Here is a 19,638-nt window from a genome sequence, read left to right as displayed (position 1 = left end):
ATAATTAAACATCTGGCAGTAATGAAGCGTAATTAATCAAGAATAAATTATATAGGCGGCCGCCGTAGTGTGATGGTAGCGTGCTCCGCCTACTACACCGAAGACCCTACATCAACATCACTGAAACTTACATTTGAGTCCAGTTAGAGAACCACAAGTTGTTAATTACATTTTTTCAACATAAGTAATAGCATATTTTGCTCTATAAAAAGTTCCGTCCTTTGCTGAGTACGCTATGATTCTCGAGCCGAGCCACTGTTTCGAAACAATTCTTGAGATTTTAGAAGTATGCCTATTTATCAACATGAGCTCTAATGGTACTCAAGCCCAAATGCTTGTTGGGTATATTCGACGCCAATTCGAACGAACGCAATTAAAATGATAGGGTAACTAGAGTTTAACCCTGGCAGATCGGCCGCTTAAGCTTAGCTTAAACTTCAGTTAAAGTAGACTGAAAAATTGCAGAATAAATCTAAGCGTAGTTTAACTGACAAACTGAATTAAACTTGTACGGCAAAACTGGGCCTTAGTCATAACGATAACATAGCCAACCGTAATCGGTTTTGGTTTTCTCCTATACCCATAATATATAATTTTTTGCGCTGGCGAATTTATTCACATGTTTGAGATTATATTTTCCGTTTCGAAATTTGTTACATTTCTAAATGATGAAGTTATCCAAAATTTTTGGTTAAAGAAGTTTTCCAGGGCTTTAAAGAACTAATATTTTACCAAAATATGATTTTAAAGGTGTCGCTGGATGTCGCACTGATCAAACTGTTTTGAAAACCTTCAGAAATCGGAGCGGATATTAAAAAAAAATCGCGCAATCTACCTCCGAAGAGATGTAAGTCCAAATGTCGCTTCCAATTTACGTTGTGCTTCTTTTTAGTTTTCCCTACAAATCGGAAAGATGGCACCTACGTGTTTAATGCCGACATAAATACACTCGGAGTGTTTCCAAAATTACTGCCAAGGGGCGACCACGCTTAGAATAACTTGTTTTCTAATTGAAACAACGTTTTTCTTAGTTGCTGATGTTGCCTTACGCGGGGCTTTAACGCAAAACCTTCCGTGGGTTTGGCGGAGTACGCTACCACCATACCAGCGATCACAGTATCTAACTTTAGAGAAATATTGTGATTTTACGTTAGAGCTCTAATGTTGTGCTTTAGTGCATCTCTTATCGAAAACTAGGTCAGAGTTAGGTTAGGTTGAACTGGCCGGTCCATGAGGACCTCACATAGACTGAATGAGTCCGTATTATTAGCAGAAGTTTGTCTTAACGACCAAACTGAAAACCCCTAACAAAAACCAGGACTTATGTTATAAAATAACTCCGTCCTCTTGGCAAATACTAGAAGTTTCCTAGGATTTAAGCCTTTTGCTGCTCCTAGATGTGACAGCTGTATTACCCCTAATAGCTGGAGTCTTAGCCTGGCAAGCGCGGGGCACGAGAAAAAAACGTGCTCAATCGTTTCCTCCTCTAACCCGCACTTCCTGCATCTGCTATCATTAACCAAGCCTATTTTAAAGGCATGTGCCGCCAGAAGGCAGTGTCCAGTCAGAATACCCGTTATGAGTCTACAGCCCTCTCGTTTTAATGATAGAAGCAACTTTGTTAGTCTAAGGTTGTAAGACCTACACATAATTTTCGACACCTTACAGCCCTGCGCTTGAACCCACGCGTTTTACCACCTCTCGCCTTCTCCTAATCTCGCCCAATCTAATTGGGTCGTCTATGGGGCAAGTTTCAAGAGATGCGCCCTTTTTAGCTAGTTCAACTGCTTTTTCATTCCCATCTAATCCCATATGAACTGGGACCCTGCGATGTATGCTTCTCCCTGTCCCGATTCTTTCCAGAGACTGCTTACACTCTAACCCAATTTTAGGTGATGTGCTATGCGAGATTATTGCTTTAGTTGGCTGTCAAAATAAAATTTAGCATGGTCTCAGTTTAAGCTATACTATTCTATTGTTTCTCCCGCTATGGTTATGGCTAATATTTCCGCTTGGAAAACGCTACAGTAATCTTCCGGCTTGTAGGATCTGTATACACAGTATACCACAGACCATACTCCTCCCACTACTTTGGAGCCAACTCTTTACACATGTATCGCCTCGTCCGCAATTTGATAAGATATCCCTCGAAACGCATATTGGGAATCAGGTAGTATGTTCGTCCTGTAATTGATGACGCTACACTACTATGGCCATATGGCCGGCGCTCAAGCTGCCCCGGCTGGTTGCAATTGTTAACGCTATGTTCTTTGCTACCAGGTCTACAGGTGAAATATGAATGGCATATAGCGCAGCCGTCGGGGTTGTTTGCTGGGCTCCCGTAATGCTAAGCATTGAAGATCTGCTTACCTCCTCTAATTTATTAAGGTAGGTCGTTTTTTGTGTGGCTTTCCACCAAACAAGAACTCCATAGTATAGAATAGGGCTTACAATCGCTGTAAAAACCCAATGACAAAGAGAGGGCGATAAGCCCCACGTACACCCCAGCATTCTTTACATGCATAAATTGCCGTTGAGGCCTTCTTCACCCTCTTCTCCACTTTGAGTCTAAGATGTTTCCTAGATATTTTACGCAAAATTTGTCCTGTAGGGTAACCCGTCCTCACTTATGCTTTTCCAATTGGGGACCTTGTACGTCTTTTTAAACAAGACCATATCCGTCTTCTCCACGTTGGCTGTCAATGCGACATTAGATGCACAGGTATGAATATCCCGAAACGCCCGATCCATCAAAGAGCTAATCGTTGGAAGGCGCTTTCCACTTATCACAATTGCAACGTCATCTGCGTAAGCCGTAGGTTTTGCGGTTCCCTCGTCGAATCGCCTGAGCAGTTAGTTGATGACCAGCGTTCACAGCACTCCTTCCTGCGGCGTGCCCCTATTCTCTGATTTCGAATATTATTTTAAGCCATTCCACGACCGCTCTACTTGAAACTTGTAACATGGCCGGGAATATACCATCTGGGCACGGAGAATTAAACTTAGAAAACGTCTTCACCGGCCATTCGATCTTGGTATCGGTCACCAAGCCCGGCAATACCCACTCCGTGATGGAAGTGTGAGTGCTGTAAGCTGGCTCTTCTAAATCATCTCCCGATGGGAAATGTGTATCGAAAAAGACCTAAACCGCACCTTAGCGCTACGTCAAACGAACCACCCTCAAATGTTAGGAGGAGTACGCTCGTCGACGCTTTATATTGCTGGAAGTTTATCTGTAAGGCTTGCAACACCATTGGTCTGTTTTTCCCCCTCCAACACCTTCGTCGTGACGTCTTCGTCCTCCCATTTCCCTTTTGGTTTAGAGTTCTCGAGGCCCCCTTCAGCGTCTCGTAAATGCTCTGCCGGGTGTTCCTCTGTGCGAATCGCAGCACCATTTAGCTGTTGGTCTTCTTCTAACTCCTTCATGGCGACGTAGGATACCATACCACCTCTCCTTTTTCTCTTAGGATTTTGAGGTCCTTTTCGTCCACTTGTAGCGTCTTAGAATTGTTATCCTCGAGACTTCTTTTCTTGAGGCGCATGTAAATTTTGCTTTTACTCAAGGACATTTTGCCGAGCTGCGTGTACAATATATCGTCCGCTTGCTTGTTTATTTGGAAGATGTGGAACTGACCTTCCTCCGTATATACAGTAAGTACCTTCCAGTCCTGTGTCGGTATGTCCGGATACTGGAGAAATCACAGTGTATCCTCCGACTTGATCACGCATGGTACCCATACCTTAACTTTTGGTACCGTGGGGATTTCCGCTTTATCCACAACCTCAAACCGCGCGTTCGTGTCTTGCCTTTGGAGGTTTGGAGCCACTACTTCCAGCAGCCGCAAGCTCGCGATGTTGTCGCACGTTATCATCTTCACACCATTATACCACTCCCCGAATCAAAGATTGATTGGAAGGGGCTTACTTGGTTGTTCTCGCATCGTTTTAAGCATTAAGCTAATAAGCTACCTTTCTACAGATCTCCAACTTTCAGTAGTCATTTGTCCGAAAGGACTGCTACAATCAACCAGCTACATCACTCTTCTTCCCGGGAAAAGCCGGAATCTTAGTGTTATCTCCCTTTGGCACCTCCGAAAAAGCAGCAGTCTTAGCGTTAACTCCTTTTAGCTCCTCCGAGAAAGCCGGAGTTTTAGCGTTATCTCCCTTTGGCTTATCTCCTACTTCTGTAGTTGGCACTTCGCCACTTTAGATATCCTCCCTCTAGCTTGCAGCTTTCGAGGTAGTCGCTACTTCGCTATTGGGGTCCATCTGTCTAACAGCTTTAGGCGTACTTGTCTTATCTATGCGACTGCCCTGCCTCGAGGCTCTGGGGCTGGGTCATTTGTGCCTCTTGAAAGCAGGCTTGCCGACTTCCGCCGAACTTTGCCCTTCATTCTGCCATTCGAAAATTCTTCCTCCTCCTGTCGGTTGCAGTACCGAGGGTTTCTCACAGCAAACCTTTTGAACTGCCTTCGACATAGTTTTACTGCCTCATGAGCCCATTCCAATTGCTCGTTATCCACTTCTGTTGGGTCGACCACTGCTCCCAGGCGTTGAGCAATTCTTAGTGCTGTACGGTACTGCGAGACCCCTCTTTTACTTCCTCTGCTTCGTACCCTTCCCCACTCTACAACTCCGTTTTATTTTGTATGCTTTTCGAGGACGAAGTTCTTTGAATTTGCGCTACCTTTGCTCCCCAAGTTCGAGGAATCGCTTAGTACGTTTGTGTCTCCCTCGGCTTGCGACTCAGTCCTGTTCTTACCATCGTCCCTATTACAATTATGTAATGATTCGTTCATCTTGGTCAGTATTATATACCGGAAAGAACCCTCCGTCACACCAGCGCCCCTTACTGGGGTAAGGTCATCAATACTTCCCGAGATGGCCCGGTACCGAGAAGGCTCCGTTCGAATACAGCCGAATTGATCCCCTGGCTGCAAACAGTCCAATAGACACGGTCCGCATAACACCCTGTCCTTTTATGAGGCGAAAGGGTGTAGACGCCAGCCATAAACCGCTCCATCTCATAGCCGGGCGCTATGGAGTTCGGCTAAGCCCTCACACCAATGACAAGGTGCCCACCGAAGTGAGGGAAGGAGTATTTGGTTATAATTCGATTATAGAACGATTTAAGAAGCACTGAAATGCGATGCTGTCACATTTATCGATTATTGGTAGGGCATGATAAGGCGAAAGTTATGAGGAAATATTGGCAGCCGCAAATCAGTTTTTCATTTATAATAATTTAAAGTTTTAAGAGTAAATGAATAAAAAAAGTTAAATAGGGAAAGTGAGCAAAATGTGGCTGCTTGTCTGGCATTATGAGAAAAACTTGCCCTAATCCATACATCATATCAACGCAGAGCTAATATTGAAGGAACAAGTAATAGCGAAAATTTAGTTTAGGTTAGGCTTTCAATTATTATAAGAAGCATTTGAAATATATTTATATGAATTTTGAAATGAAAATCGAATTGATATTAATTAATTAATTAAAAATTCACATTAGAAACTAATTTTAAATTGACGTTACAATTCGATTTGAATTTTAACCCTATCTCGATATCGAGAACAAAGTCCCTACTTTCGCGAATTGTTTTCTAACCTTTTACCTTAGCGCAATGCGATTCGTTTTCTAATCGCTCTCAAATATACATTTTTTACAGCATACCTCTTAAAAATATTACGCTTCCTCTAACAAAAAGATGTTAACACATCAAAAATTTTATTTGTGAAAAGTGCTGTAAATCAAAGATTCTTTTCGAAACATTTTGTTATACGTTTAATGTGTTATTATGACATGTTTTTTTCCGCAGATGTGATAGCTCAGCCGGTCCACTAAATTTTTCTTTTTATACTCAGCTGAGCAGAGCTCACAGTGTATATTAACTTTGTTCGCATAACGGTAATCCGTAACGGCATAAACTAATCGAGATAGATATAGACTTCTATATATCAAAATGATCTGGCGAAAAAAGAAATTCATTTAGCCATGACCGTCTGTCCGTCCGTCCGTAAACACGATAACTTGAGTCAATTTTGAGGTATCTTAATGAAATTTGGTATGTATTTAAAAAAGTGAACGAAATCGGACTATAACCACGCCCCTTTTTCGATATCTAAAATTTCGAAAATCTGAAAAAGTGCGATAATAATAGGTTAACCTTATGACGCGGAATAGAAAATTTGTAACATTTTGGACAATGGGCTTGGCACCGCCCACTTTTAACAGAAGGTAATTCAAAAGCTTTGCAAGCCGTAATTTGGAAGTCGTTGAAGATATCATGATGAAATTTGGCCGGAACGTTACTCCTATTACAATATATGTGCCAAATAAAAATTTGCGAAATCGAATGACGAACACGCCCACTTTAAGAAAAAATTTTAAAAGTGAAATTTTAACAAAAATTTTAATATATTTACAGTATATAAGTAAATTATGTCAACATCCAGCTCCAGTAATGACATGGTGCAACAAAATACAAAAATGAAAAAAATTTCAAAATGGGCGTGGCGCCGCCCTTTTTCATTTAATTTGTCTAGAATACTTTTAACGCCATAAGTCGAACAAAAATTTACCAACCCTTGTGAAATTTGGTAGGGGTATAGCTTCAATTCAGATAACTGTTTTCTGTGAAAATGGGCGAAATCGGTTGAAACCACGCCTAGTTTTTATACATAGTCGACCGTCTGCCCTTTCGCTCGGCAGTTAACACGACAACTTGAGCAAAAATCTTTACTAAACTTTGTTCACGTACTTATCTCGACTCACTTTATCTTGGTATTAAAAATGGGCGAAATCCGACTATGACCACGCCCACTTTTTCGATATCGAAAATTTCGAAAAATGAAAAAAATGCCATAATTCTATACCAAATACGAAAAAAGGGATGAACTATGGTGATTCTTGGTCACCCTGTCCACACTTTGGTCGATATTTCGAAAACGCCTTCACACGTACTACTAAGGGCCACTCCCTTTTGAAACTCTCATTAATACCTTTAATTTGATACCCATATCGTACAAACACATTCTAGAGTCTCCCCTGGTCCTTTATGGCGATATCTCGAAAAGGCGTCCAACTATAGAGCTACGGCACACTCCCTTCTAAAATACTCTTTAATACCTTCCATTTGATACCCATGCCATACAAACACATTCCAGGGTTACCCTAGGTTCATTTTCCTACATGGTGATTTTCCCTTATTTTGTCTCTTTCCCTTATTTTGTCTCCAACGCTCTCAGCTGAGTATGTAATGTTCGGTTACACCCGAACTTAGCCTTCCTTACTTGTTTTAGATGCAGTTGTAGACCTCTCTGGATTAAAATTGAAACCTATTTCTGCACGCCCATTTAAGCAAAGACCGGTATAATCGAAATTTGAAACCAATTTGATTTGTCCATATACGTATGTGAATCAAAAATGTTTGATATTTAGGCTAAAACTGTTAAACATGTACTAGCGTACGCGGCAGACATCGTCCTGCCCTCGTATTTTAAAACTGGACCTCCATTTCCTTTTATCGCTATCCATATCATCGAACAGACTGAAACTTTACTACTTTTCCATCCATTTCTCTTTCTTATTACTTTCCTTTCCTTTTACCCTTCATCTCCACTCCATTCTCATTGTAATTTTTCGCCTCACTCACAAACCCAATTCCAATCAGACTCCCACTCTAATTTCCGCTCTCATTCCCATGCTTACTCCCTCTTCCACTCCCTCTATCTCTCCGAACTTAATTATCTCATATGTGGAATCTATACACAAAATATTGGATGCTCTTTCAAATAATTACGGATATATCGCGAATTTACGTTTTGGTTCCATTCCCACTTCCACTCGGACTCCCACTTATGTACATGTGTTCTACAACTCCCATCTAAATTAGTAAACGAAATATAAAGAAAGCAAGCTAACAAAGTAAATGTATTAAAATGTAATGAATGATCAACAAATTTGATTTAAGATTTAAAAGAAATTTCATTGAAAAAAAAAACTCTATTAGCATTGTTATATAAAGAGTGAGGTTCATGATTGGCCCGTTGACCAACCTGAAACAAGAGTGTTAATCAGCACAATTCCTTTGTTTAGTATTCGACTGCACACTACCAAACACAAAGTAATATAACATTTGGAGAAACTCGAATTGTTTTTATACTCAGTTGAGCAGAGCTCACAGAGTATAAGTTTGTTCGCATAATGGTAATCCGTAACGGCATAAACTAATCGAGATATATATAGACTTCTATATATCAAAAAAAAAAGAAATTCATTGAGCCATGTCCGTCCGTCTGTCCGTCCGTCTCTAAACACGATAACTTGAGTAAATTTTGAGGTATCTTGATGAAATTTGGTATGCAGGTTACTGGGCGCTCATCTCAGATCGCTATTGAAAATTAACGAAATCGGACTACAACCACGCCCACTTTTTCGGTATCGAAAATTTCGAAAAACCGAAAAAGTGCGATAATTCATTACCAAAGACGGATGAAGCAATGAAACTTGGTAGGTGCGTTGACCTTATGACGCAGAATAGAAAATTAGACAAATTTTGGACAATGGGCGTGGCACTGCCCACTTTTAAAAGAAGGTCATTTAAAAGTTTTGCAAGCTGTAATTTGGCAGTCGTTGAAGATATCATGATGAAATTTGGTAGGCACGTTACTCCTATACCACATCCTACTATATGTGTGCTAAATAAAAATTAGCGAAATGGGATGACGAACACGCCCACTTTAAAAAAAAATTTTTTTTTTAAGTAAAATTTTAACAAAAAATTTAATATCTTTACAATATAAAAGTAAATTATGTCAACATTCGACTCCAGTAATGATATGGTGCAACAAAATAAAAAGATAAAAGAAAATTTCAAAATGGGCGTAACTCCGCCCTTATTCATTTAATTCGTCTAGAATACTTTTAATGCCATAAGTCGAACAAAAATTTACCAATCCTTGTGAAATTCGGTAGGGACATAGATTCTATGACGGTAACTGTTTCTTGTGAAAATGGGTGAAATCGGTTGAAGCCACGCCCAGTTTTTATACACAGTCGACCGTCTGTCCTTCCGCTCGGCCGTTAACACGATAACTTGCGCAAAAAACGATATAACTTAACTAAACTTAGGTCACGTACTTACCTGAAGTCACTTTATCTTGGTATAAAATATGGCCGAAATCCGATTATGACCACGACCACTTTGGATTGGTTTATTGGCGCAAAATATAACTTTGGAAAAAACTTTGTAAAATGGGTGTGACACCTACCATATTAAGTAGAAGAAAATGAAAAAGTTCTGCAGGGCGAAATCAAAAGCCCTTGCAATCTTGGTAGGAATACTCTTCGTGGTATGACATATATAAATAAATTAGCGGTACCCGACAAAAGATGTTCTGGGTCACCCTGGTCCACATTTTGGTCGATATCTCGAAAAGGCATTCACATATACAACTAAGGGCTACTCCCTTTTAAAACCCTCATTAATAATTTTAATTTGATACCCATATCGTACAAACACATTCTTGAGTCACTCCTGGTCCACCCTTATTGCGATATCGCGAAAAGGCGTCCAGCTATAGAACTAAGGCCCATTACGTTTTAAATAATCATTAACACCTTTCGTTTGATACACATGTCCAGGGTTACCCTAGGTTCATTTTGCTAAATGGTGATTTTCCCTTATTTTGTCTCCAAAGCTCTCAGCTGAGTATGTAATGTTCGGTTACACCCGAACTTAGCCTTCCTTACTTGTTGTGTATTGTGTTTGTCACGATATTGTATACATAACTTTACTGAACCGATTCCGTCTTACGTTGCTCGTCGTCGATTATTTAGTTTGGTAAGGTTATCCTTATAGGAGAACGCTTTTATCGGTTACATTTATTATTGATCTTGTCTCTGTCTCCTCAATTCAGCTAGTTAACTTTAATGTGCCCTGCAGAAATTTACGGAATTTTGTTGTTTTTCGTGTTGGAATTAACAGAACAGTCTACGGCGCTAACGCTCCCTTGAATATAACTATGTCTAATTACAACTTCTCAAATTTTCTGTATTTAGATTTAACGTATACCAAATCGGTTTAACTGTTCAAATTAAAAACTGATTTTTAAGTAATACTTAATTTACATTAGTTTTACTATATTCTTAAGTGTCTGCTGTATATTGGACATACAAGTAAATAAATAAATAAATAAATAAATAATATGTATTACATATATGTACTTATGCACGAAAACATGCACAGGTCGTGAACACGACGAAGGAGTTTTGTGTTTTACTACGCAGGCAGCCAGGGCAAGGAATCAGTTCGCCTACCAGTCAGGGAAATCCACGGAGTCTCACGGTAAAAATCGAAAAGGCTCTAGAGTCTAGAAATAAAGCTCTCTGCGATTTTATTGATGTATCAGGGTCTTTCGATAACACAACACATCAATCTATCGAACAAGCTATGATTGACAAGGACATAAGCCTATAATAATTCGATGGGTGCTGTCCATGTTGAAGAGTATAAAAATCCATTTGGAACTGCGAGGGACAACTGAATCAATTACGGCCATAAGACGAAGCCCACAAGGAGGTGTGCTCTCTCCTCTCCTGTGGATCCTGGTAAGAGATGACCACGTTCAGTTAATGAAAAGTAAGGGATTTGACACACAAGGATATGCAGATGACCTAGTTATTTGCATGACAGGAATGCAAAAGGATACAATATCACATCGCTTGCAACAAGCCCTTTGCATCATAGAGAGTTGGTGCGATACAAAAGGATTGTCTATCAATGCTAACAAAACAGTTATAGTGCTTTTCGCCGAGAGAAGGAAAGCATCCATCCCAGAACCATCCCTGGGTGTTACAAAAATACAATTCTCAATGGAGGCTAAATATCTGTGGGTCACACTGTATATAACCCTAAACAAGGCAAAAAGAGCTTTCTTTGCCTGTACTCGTCCCTACGGCAAAACATGGGGGATATGTCCTGAAATGGTATATTGGACATTTAATACTGTTGTATGGCCAACAGTAACCTATGCTTCCCTAGTGTGGTGGCAGAAGGCCACGCAAAGAACGGTAACAGCAAAACTAAGAAAACTGCATCGACTAGTTTGCGTTGGCATAACGGGTGCGATGAGAACCGCCATGCTAATGCACTTAGTGCTTTTGATGGAATGCCTCCCTTTCCTATTCTGATAGAGAAAGAGGCAATACTAGGCGCAAGTATTTCTGAGTTGAAGCAAGGAAATATGAAAGGGCGTATGAAAGAAATAAGAAAATTCATAGAAAATCCCTCATTACAGCTGCGTGACGTAACGCCCCCTAAGCTCAGAATCTCACGGAACTTTAAAGTGTCCACTGTGGACAGGACCCACTGGGGATGGATGGAAATTCCATGACGGAGGAACGGCAGCTGCCATCTGTGGGCCGAACTTCAAGAAATCGATACCAATGGAATGCTACCCCACCATATTTCAGGCAGAAATTCATGCAATACAAGTCTGTGGTAGAGAATGTCTGCGGAGAGGCTCAACATCGAAGAGCATCTACATTATGTCGCACAATCAGGCGGCCCTTTGTACCTTGCAATCCTACACAGTTACATCCAAGCTATTGGATGAATACACTGAAATCCTTAATGCCCTGGGAGCCAAAAACAAGGTTTTGTTAGGATGGGTTCCCGGACATCAGGGACTTGAAGGTAGTGAACATGCCGATTGCCTAGCAAAACAGGGTGCTACAGCAGCATTTTATGGTCCAGAGCCCTTTTGTGGACTTACAAAAGCACACACCAGGGAAACTATAAGTAACTGCGTAATAAACAATTCAGACGTCACTGGATTGACTGCCCAGGGTAAAGACCGGCCAAACTGTTTATACTTCCGGCAATGAAAGTATCGGCCAAACTCATTAATCTAAGCAGGGAGGACCTAAGAACTCTCACTGGGTACTATACAGGACACTGCGGTCTACCATATCACCTAAGTAAGTTAAATCTATCCGATACCCAAATTTGTCGTTTCTGTGAGCTGGATGATGAAACGCCGGTTCACATTCTCTGCGAATGCGTCGCTCTGGCTAGGCAGACTATCCCATCTAGGTGGTGGTACAAAATTCGGCTAAATGGTCTTGCACAATAAATCTGCACAAAGGTCGCAGTGCTTCCAGGCCTATTAATAATAATATTTAGAAAATTTTTTCCGGTAAGTGGACCAGGACCAACCTATTAAATCAAATTGGTGTGATTACTTATGCAGGCGCTTATACTTCTTTGGGATTAAAAAGTAGTTTTCAATTGCTGCAAATAACACGGGTCAGCACAAAATTTGACTTTGACTTTAAAGCATAAAATATCAATTCTTTAGGTCGTAATTTGACGAAAAAAAAATAATATGGCATGAAAGAGTTTGCTTTCCTATTTAAGAACACGCTTGAAAGAAATTTTTCAAAATCTATGATTTTAATATTTACTTGAAAACTAAAGTGGAAAATGATTTAAAAGTGTACACTTTTAATTTTTCCTTTATGTTCATAGGTACTATCCCCAAAAAACACAAAGATTGTCTCCCACCATGTTTTCATTATATTGGCTTTGATAACGTTGTTCGAAGAAAAGCCTTAAAGCTCTGCTTTACTTTTAGCTAAACTCAAATCTTTAATTAAATAACTAAAATCCTCAGTTGGTAAAAACTCCTTATCGGCATTGCTTTTATAAGAACTAAGCGATGAGCCACCTCTCGGCGATAATTTTTTCGGTGGCTCTGGTACTGGTCGTGTCAGATCGTGTGCGACTGGAGCACAAGAAGATTCAAGATCAGGATATTCGACAGGTTAAGCATTTTTACCTCTACGCCTTTTACTCGGATTATCATGCAAAAGTAACAGTTTTTAATGCGGTCCTTTGGTTCTCGCTAGGTTCTTGGGGTTGCAAATTTCATAGATCTTTTCTCACCTCGATACCAACCTAAAATATAGAAAGAGAAATAAATATGTCTACTTCATTTAATTTACTATTTAGCTAAAATTTGCTTACCTTCCAAACATCTTTTACAATAATTACAAGCAACATGTGGAGCCAATGTCTTATCTTGATTCCAAACAAGACAGCCGAAATATACTGCGTAGGCTTCGCAGAGGATGAGAGATGTATTTAGTTCATATTTTATATCTGGAACTTTAATAAATTTGCCACACATAAAACAAAAAGCATTAGCATGACTAAAAAGGGCTGACTTAGAGTGATATTTGTTAATAGCGTGGTTATTTAGTACACCTTCATTTACCGAACAACTTTGCAAACGATGTCACAGGATTTCGAGTCACCAGTATCAAATAAGAAATAATATTTACAAAAAAATCCTTTTTTTTTGTTCAGAATAAACAAGCCACTCATGTTCAGTTAAAAAATGATGTTTAAAGTATCGCTTTTCTATTTTTCCTTTTTTCTATGACTCGAAAAAGGGAAGATATAGTCCTTCGGTGGTACCCAAGTATATTTTAGTAAGTTGTACTTCGTATAATCATCTAATAAATGTTTTTCCCGCACGAAATTACCTATGCCGTATTTTTCAACAACAGAATTTTGTGAAAGTGATATAGGCAATTTCGAACCCGATTCAGTATTAATAGATGTTGAATGCAACGTTTTCCCATTATTATTATCAACAAACAATATATTAGCGTCGCGATCAGTATGAGTTAAGAGTGGAAGAGTACTTCCGTTTTCTACATTTGTATCAGCGCATACCTGTTCATGAAGTTTTGGCAGCTTGTAGAAATATTATTTGATGCTTTTGATAGCTCGTCGATTCTTATTATCTTTTCCATCAGAGTTTCCGTCCTGTAAATATTTATTTCACGTTATTCAAAAATTCTCTTTGATTCACGTAGAAGCAGTGAGCAACATTTGCATGTTATGAAGTTTATCTACTTGAATTTTTTTTGATGCTGATTGATGTAGCGAATTAAAAATACGTAGACACAAAATTCCTCTTTTGATATTAAAAAAAAGCTATAAAAATAAGCTATATGCACTTTTTTTCTTGCCGCGAGTTCAGTATATGCATAAACATACTATATACGAGTGATCTTACGAAAAAAAAGCCGGTGCAAATATATTGCTCGCTACTGTTATTTATACTCTGTTAAAAAGCAGTCGAATTCATGAAATTTTATTAAATGTTTAACGATTTATGAACATAGGAATGTATGCTCGATGGAATCACACTTTAATGGAAAAGTCGTACTTTCCATTTTCGAGTTCCTCCGCCCTCGGTCTTTTAGTTTGCTGGGTATCTGTCACTCGAACTTCCAATTGTCGATTAATTAAACAGATTTAATAGTTCACGATGCCGAACGGGTCGGTAAATCGAATGAATTAGGTTAAATTTTTTAATGTTCTGAGGTTAATACTGTAGAATCACGAAAAAGTTAACCAAAACACAAGCTTCAACACAAGTTAACACAAGTACACAACTCACAAGTTTAAATGCCCATGACTAACTACATTTGCGTCACGCGGCACCAACAATAATTTTTCACACAGCAATTCGGGGAATACCCGCACTTTTTTTTATTGCCAAACAAACGGTTAGATTTGAAAAAATTGATGACTTCAGAAAAGTTAACTAATACATAGTTAACTTTTTAGAGCGGGACGTGGACGCTCATACTCGGTCAACTTAGCCGAGCGATTAACAGTGTGCGGACTTTAAAATTTTGTATAGTGGTAGATTTTTCAGAAAATAGTGGTAGATTTATGAAAAAAGTGGTAGCATTGGGTTATATTTGAAATATTTTTAAGTAGTGAATATTACTCACTTCTTTTCCTATATATACATAGGTAGGTGGAAGTGGCAGTTATGTACTAAAAACCTAAAGGAAAAGAGATTAAATGGTGATCAAAGCATCGGTAGGTGGTATTTTGAGTTTTATAAAACTATTCTTCTACAAATAATATTGTTTCTCTTCTCAAAAAATTGTGGAAAAGCAAAGGATTTTTCAAAAACCTTCTATAAAAAAATACCACCTTTTTCGATCTTGCGTGGTAGAAGTGGTAGAATTTCAAATAAAAAAATAAAAAAATTGTGGTAGATCTACCACTTTAGTGGTAGAAGTCTGTACACTGGCGATTAACTTTCTCGCGATTCTACTGTAATTGAATATGTGCACTGCAGTTTCTACAGAGATGACAAATGCCCAGTAGAAAGTGGTGAAAAATGTGTAGAGTGAGAGTGAAGATTCTGAATAAACTTTATTCAACAAAGTAAGGTTTGATTCCGTATGTTATCAACAGCGAAAATATTTCTGAGCATTGTACTGATTTGCATGAGCATTGTTGTTGTTGAGCGCTAATATTATTTGAAAATTGATACTCGATTAAACCATGCATACAAAAACTGTATTATGAAAAGTAACGTTCAAATATCCATCATTATATTTACACAAATACTGCATATAAATAGTGGGTTTTTGGGACTTCGTGAAAAAAATTTTGTTCCGAATAAATTTTGGAAAAAAATCTAGTCTGGGGGAGGGGCGCTCGCCCTCAAATCCGCTACTGTGCTTTCGTAATAATTATAGTAAAAATATTCATGGCGCTAGAGTTATAACTAAACTACGATCAGGTGCTTCGAAGAAGAGCCTAAAAGCTCTGCTTTACTTTTTGCTTAACTCAAATCTCTAATTAAATGACTAAAATCCTCAGTTTCGATGAGATGATGTTTTCGTTCTTCTGCTGTTGGTAAAAACTCCTTATCGGCATTGCTTTTATAAGAACTAAGCGATGAGCCACCTCTCTGCGATAATTTTTTCGGTGGCTCTGGTAGTGGTCGTGTCAGATCGTGTGCGACTGGAGCACAAGAAGATTCAAAATCAGGATATTCGATAGGTTTTGCATTTTTACCTCTACGCCTTTTACTCGGATTCACAATGCAAAAGTAACAGTTTTTAACGTGGTCCTTTGGTTCTCGCTAGATTCTTGGGGTTGCAAATTTCATAGATCTTTTCTCACCTCGATACCAACCTAAAATATAGAAAGAGAAATAAATATGTCTACTTCATTTAATTTACTATTTAACTAAAATTTGCTTACCTTCCAAACATCTTTTACAATAATTACAAGCAACATGTGGAGCCCTTGTCTTGTCTTGATTCCAAACAGGACAGCCGAAATATGCTGCGTAGGCTACGCAGAGGATGAGAGATATATTTAGTTCATATTTTATATCTGGAACTTTAATAAATTTGCCACATATATAACAAAAAGCATTAGCTTCATATTTACACTTTCGCGACGCCATTCTAAGTTATTTTAGATTTGTCCCAAACACCTGATCGTGGTTTAGTTATCACTCTACTATAACTATTACGAAAGCACAGTAGCGGGTTTGAGGGGGAGGGCGAAGGGGCGATCGGCCGCCCCCCCAGACTTGATTTTTTTTCCAAAATTTATTCGGAACAAAATTTTTTCTACGAAGTCCCAGAAACCCACTATTTATATGCAATACTTGTGTAAATATAATGATGGATATTTGATCGTTACTTTTCATAATGCAGTTTTTGTATGCATGCTTTAATCGAGTATCAATTTTCAAATAATATTAGCGCTCAACAACGACATTTCTCATTCAAATCAGTGCAATGCTCAGAAGTATTTGCGCTGTTGATAACATACTGAATCAAACCTTACTTCGTTGAATAAAATTTATTCAGAATCTTTACTCTCACTCTACACATTTTTCACCACTTTCTACTGGGCATTTGTCATCTCTGTAGAAACTGCAGTACACATATTCAATTACAGTAGAATCGCGAGAAAGTTAATCGCCAGTGTACGGACTTCTACCACTAAAGTGGTAGATCTACCACTATTTTTTTATTTGAAATTCTACCACTTCTACCACGCAAGATCGAAGAAAGGTGTATTTGTAGAAGAATAGTTTTATAAAACTCAAGATACCACCTACCGATGCTTTGATCACCATTTAATCTCTTTTCCTTTAGGTTTTTAGTACATAACTGCCACTTCCACCTACCTATGTATATATAGGAAAAGAAGTGAGTAATATTCACTACTTAAAAATATTTCAAATATAACCCAATGTTACTACTTTTTTCATAAATCTACCACTATTTTCTGAAAAATCTACCCCTAAACAAAATTTTAAAGTCCGCACACTGTTAATCGCTCGGCTAAGTTGACCGAGTATGAGCGTCCACGTCCCGCTCTAAAAAGTTAACTATGTATTAGTTAACTTTTCTGAGGTCATCAATTTTTTCAAATCTAACCGTTTGTTTGGCGATAAAAAAAGTGCGGGTATTCCCCGAATTCCTATGTGAAAAATTATTGTCGATGTCGCGTGGCGTAAATGTAGTTAGTCATGGGCTTTTAAACTTGTGAGTTGTGTACTTGTGTTAACTTGTGTTGAAGCTTGTGTTTTGGTTAACTTTTTCGCGATTCTACTGTATTAACCTTAGAATATTAAAAAATTTAACCTAATTCATTCGATTTACCGACCCATTCGGCATCGTGAACTATTATATCTGTTTAATTAATGGACAATTGGAAGTTCGAGTGACAGATAACCAGCAAAATAAAAGACCGAGGGCGGAGGAACTCGAAAATGGTAACTACGACTTTTCCATTAAAGTGTGATTCCATCGAGCATACATTGCTCTTTTCATATAATCGTTAAACATTTAGTAAAATTTCATGATTCAGACTGCTTTTTAACAGAGTATAAATAACAGTAGCGAGCAATATATTTGCACCAGCGTTTTTTTGTGAGATCACTCGGATATAGTATGTTTATGCATATACTGAAGTCGCGGCAAGAAGACAAGTGCATATAGCTTGTTTTTGTTTTTTTTAATATCAAAAGAGGAATCTTGTGTCTACGTATTTCTAATTCGCTACATCAATCAGCATCAAAAAAAATTCAAGTAGATAAACTTCATAACATGCAAATATTGCTCACTGCTTCTACATGAATCAAAGAGAATTCTTAAATAACGTGAAATAAATATTTACAGGACGGAAACTCTGATGGAAAATATAATAAAGAAGTGACGAGCTATCAAAAGCATCAAAGAATATTTCTACAAGCTGCCAAAACTTCAAGAACAGGTATGCGATGATACTAATGTAGAAAACGGAAGTACTATTCCACTCTTAACTCATACTGATCGCGACGCTAATACATTGTTGGTTGATAATAATAATGAGAAAACGTTACATTCAACATCTATGAATACTGAGTCGGGTTCGTATGTGCCTATATAACTTTCACAAAATTCTGTTGTTGAAAAATACGACATAGGTAATATTGTGGGGAAAAAATATTTATTAGATGATTATACGAAGTACATCTTACTAAAATATCCTTGGGTACCACCGAAGGACTATATTTTCCCTTTTTCGAGTCATAGTAAAAAATGAAAAATAGAATAGCGATACTTTAAACATCATTTTTTAACTGAATATAAGTGGCTTGTTTATTCTGAACAAAAAAAGGACGTTTTTGTAAATATTATTTCTTATTTGTAAGTGATACTGGTGACTCGGATTCGAATGTTCCTCTCAATGCACTTGTCAAAGTTCCTGTGACATCGTTTGCAAAGTTGTCCGGTAAAGAAGGTGTACTAAATAACCACGCTATTAAAAAATATCACTCTAAGTCAGCCCTTTTCAGTCAATATTTCATAAATACTTATGAAATACCAGGAAAGGAAATCACTAATTTGCTTTCTTCTCATCGCATGGAACTAGTTGAGAAAAATAGAAGATTGTTATGGATTATTATAAAAACTATTATTCTTTTTGGGCGACAGAATTTAGCATTAAGAGGCCATAGAGATGACGGTAAACTTAACTTTTCTGAATCAGCAACAAACGAGGGTAATTTTAGGGCAATTTTGAAATTTTTAATCACTGCAGCTCATAGTGAGCTTGAAGAACTTTTAAATTCTACACATCCAAGAGCTACTTACATATATAAGCAACACGACTCAAAACGATCTTATTCAATGTTGCAAAGATGAAATTCAATCTATTTTGATAGAGAGGGTTAAAAAAGCTAGATTTTTTGCAATTATTTTCGATGAAACAACTGATTGTAGTCATACTGAGCAACTCAGCCTTTGTTTGCGGTATTTATATGATGGCAATATAAGAGAAGTTTTTGTAACTTTCCTTTCTTCTTCTCGGATCGAATCGTACAGATCCGAGAAGAAGATGTTATAAATGGAGAAAAAAATTGACAGGTATAGCCTTGGCACACATAGTGATCGATATTTTTAATAATTTAGGACTACCCTTCGAAGATTGCGTTGAAATTGGAACGGATGGATGTTCTGTAATGACATCAGAAGTTAAGGGAGCTGTGCAGGAACTTATTAAAATATGTACCAATGCTAATCATTGTCCGTGTTTCAACCATTGTCTTAATAACTCGCTTGCGAAAACGTCGAAAGTTCCTCAAACAAAGGATTGTATTGCGTTGATGAAAAAGATTATCAGTTTTCCAAATCAGTCTCCGAAACGTACCATAGTTTTCAAAAAACATTTGCAGGAATCATTAAGTGGACTAAGTTAAATGCGCTGATCTGAAAAACATGATGGTATAATGCAGTTTGAAGAAAAC

At 38.1% G+C, this 19,638-nt stretch overlaps 1 protein-coding gene and 1 long non-coding RNA gene across 20 annotated transcripts in view; one reads left to right on the top strand and one right to left on the bottom strand.

The window, feature by feature from the left end:
* The window catches only part of LOC137237381 (uncharacterized), a 617,434-nt gene that overhangs the window by 156,446 nt on the left and 441,350 nt on the right, over positions 1 to 19,638 (top strand). Inside the window, exon 2 of one of the 18 annotated variants that reach the window (XM_067760938.1) lies at positions 18,029 to 18,122. The exons of the other annotated variants lie outside the window; for them this stretch is intronic. The gene's annotated coding sequence lies outside the window, so the exon portion shown is untranslated. The remainder of the gene's footprint in view (positions 1 to 18,028; positions 18,123 to 19,638) is intronic. 18 annotated transcript variants of the gene reach the window in all.
* LOC137237383 (uncharacterized) overlaps positions 1 to 19,638 on the bottom strand; it is a 253,773-nt gene that overhangs the window by 30,898 nt on the left and 203,237 nt on the right. Inside the window, exons 3-4 of one of the 2 annotated variants that reach the window (XR_010948930.1) lie at positions 13,029 to 13,169; positions 12,841 to 12,959 (exon numbers count right to left, since the gene is read on the bottom strand). This is a non-coding gene — a long non-coding RNA (uncharacterized lncRNA). Of the gene's footprint in view, positions 1 to 10,351; positions 12,960 to 13,028; positions 13,170 to 19,638 lie in introns of those variants that run through there. The other variant, XR_010948929.1, reaches the window with a different exon arrangement.

Source organism: Eurosta solidaginis, chromosome 1 (genome assembly GCF_040869045.1).
Source record: "Eurosta solidaginis isolate ZX-2024a chromosome 1, ASM4086904v1, whole genome shotgun sequence".
In the NCBI taxonomy this organism is placed as follows: Eukaryota; Metazoa; Arthropoda; class Insecta; order Diptera; family Tephritidae; genus Eurosta; species Eurosta solidaginis.
The sequence above is the reverse complement of the archived record's forward strand: the minus strand, read 5'-3'. Positions and strand labels throughout refer to the sequence as shown.